Here is a 2,488-nt window from a genome sequence, read left to right on the forward strand (position 1 = left end):
TCTTTATCTCGGATTTATTGTAAGCAGCGGGAGTAGAAGCTAAAGAAAAATAGTAAAGATATGAATGAATCTCTGCTCTTACAGCTTTTATTGTGCCATAATGTCTGCTTTGAAACTGTCCTCTTGCTCGTCTCTTGGATGCTCACCTCTTCTTCACCTGTTCCTTTCACCAAACTGCTGCACTCTCGTTCTCTGCTCTCGCCTCCTCTTCTGGTTATAATTAGAATGCAGTCAGCATGTGCCAAACAAACTCCCCCCAAATCGATCATGTTTGATATGATGATGACGTTTTTAACATCTTATTTATGCACTTGTTGGGTGGGAAAGAGTAAACAAAGATGGGGCATAGAAGCAGAACTGAGTCCTACGTGTGGCGGGACAGTAACTGTGTGTGTATATGTAAGCATTTAAACACTGCAGAGAGTCAAATTAACAGTAACACTATTTTGTCTAAGTCCGCCATTGTAGAAATTCATTTCACCGAAACAATAACATGGCGCACAATGTGACAATAAACGTATAAAACACAAATTCTTACCTAGCAGGAGAATAAATAATCAGTATTTTAAGGCTACTGCATGTATAGATGTCACTGCTGGCTCACATAAGCTAGCTCTGAGACCCGCCAGAGTTTACGCCACAGTTGACTGTCGCGAAAGAGTCGTAAATCACCGGCATTGTAAAACTTAAAATGATTCCAGGGCATGTTATAAAACACCCAATAGATGTACTGGATATTAAACGGTATCAAACGACTAAATGAACACAGGGTTACAATTACATGCTCACATCGTCACATCGAGAGTTTATTCATTAATCATCAGAGTTCAACAATGTTACATCCAGTTGAAAACAGCTTCACTAACGCCAGCAAAACAGGCTAACAGTATATAAGAGCACAAAAACAGCCGTGCCCATCAACAGCTCGACATATCCTCAACAACTCACCTCAGTATGTGTAACTCGTTCATGTGTTACGCCTGTTGTTCTTGCGTTGTGTTCTGGCGTGAAAGTAAGAGGCAGGAGACAGTACTGGGTCTTTGGCTCTTTACTGCACATCTGCAACACAGAAACATGTGTCTGATCTGTGTGTGTCACGCGACTGCCAGTACACCTCTCCTCCGGCCATGCTGAAAGGAGCTGTGTCTGCAGCTTCATTAACACTACAATAATATAATGAATCAAATACAACAAATTGTTTTAAAACATTAACTTAAGCTCTCAAAAACAAAAAGCACAAAATAAATAATATGTCACTGAAAAAACATCAAAAACAACTTATAAGAACAATAAACAAAATAATTCAAAAACAAATAAACAGTCAGATAAATACAATTCAATAACCAGGACCCAATATTCTGGTACTTATAGTTCAAACATTATACTTCAGTACAATTATATTAATAACCGCCATCTAACAGGCAGTACAACACTGTACTTATAAAAACAATGAATGAAAGACTGCATCTCCAAAACATAAGAACATCTCCATACCTGCAACACAGAAATATGTGTCTGATCTGTGTGTGTCACGCGACTGCCAGTACACCTCTCCTGACGAAGGAAAAAAGAGTGCATGCTGTTAAAAAAAGACTGCCGCGAGTAGCCGCTAGCAATCAGGCTAACTTAGCATGCTAGCATTTTAGCTGCGTTCTCGGCTAAAACTCATAAGCGTATATTAGTGAACTCCGCCCTCCACAAAACTTATCCCGAATGAGTCTCTTAATGACAAACAAAAACGCGGCGGTTTGGCTGTATTCACATTGCAGCTTGGGATCTGAACAAACTTTAATTAGCTGAGAGCAACGTGGCAGTGACTTACCTCCGGCCATGCTGAAAGGAGCTGTGACCGGGGCACACATGCACGCGCCTACGTCACCACGCAGCGCACACACACATGAACGCACTATACACATATGCAGCATATTTATTTTACTTGGTTTTAGAGTTGGAGTATTTACATATTGATCTGAAATATTTTGCTGCTGAGCAGCAGAGCTCCAAAGCGTCCCCCTGTAACCATGGTTACGCAGATGCGTTCCGACTGTCACGTCACCGAGGAGAACCTGTTTCAAATGTATACCTGGATCAACCTGCAATCAGTTTGAAAAGTTTTCTGCTGAGATCCGCAGCTCGACTTCCTGGCACCCCGGGATAAGATGAGTTGCTGTGTTTTTCACGGAGAAAAAATAACGTCAGTGTTAGATGAAAAAAAAAAGATGCAAGCAGAAGAGGACAGCAGATTGAGAAGAGATTTCTTCAAACGGTAAGGAGCTTCTAACAAGTGATATCTGATAAGCTTAAAACTTAAATCTTAAATCTAATGTCCAGATTCATGCTAAACTTTTCTGATTACTCCGTGTATCTGCACCGTTAGACTTTTCATCGCCACTTTACGGTAACATACTGGCGTCACTGCTGCCAGCGTCATACCGTGACGCCGTGTTACGGTAGCTTACCTTTCTGCAGGATGATACCGTTTTTTGCT

The 2,488-nt window shown here is 41.0% G+C and overlaps 1 long non-coding RNA gene across 2 annotated transcripts; it reads right to left on the minus strand.

Moving 5' to 3' along the window:
* Window positions 1-1,038: 1,038 nt before the first annotated feature.
* On the minus strand, window positions 1,039-2,245 carry LOC113027745 (uncharacterized). 2 transcript variants are annotated; one of them, XR_003273125.1, is made up of 3 exons: window positions 2,084-2,245; window positions 1,495-1,554; window positions 1,039-1,059 (listed from the first exon to the last, which is right to left on the minus strand). It is a non-coding gene; the product is annotated as an uncharacterized LOC113027745 (long non-coding RNA). The 2 variants fall into 2 exon arrangements; XR_003273124.1 differs by lacking the exon at window positions 2,084-2,245 and adding an exon at window positions 1,823-2,048.
* Between the last annotated feature and the right edge of the window lie 243 nt (window positions 2,246-2,488).

This window comes from Astatotilapia calliptera, chromosome 8, assembly GCF_900246225.1.
Source record: "Astatotilapia calliptera chromosome 8, fAstCal1.2, whole genome shotgun sequence".
Classification (NCBI taxonomy): domain Eukaryota; kingdom Metazoa; phylum Chordata; class Actinopteri; order Cichliformes; family Cichlidae; genus Astatotilapia; species Astatotilapia calliptera.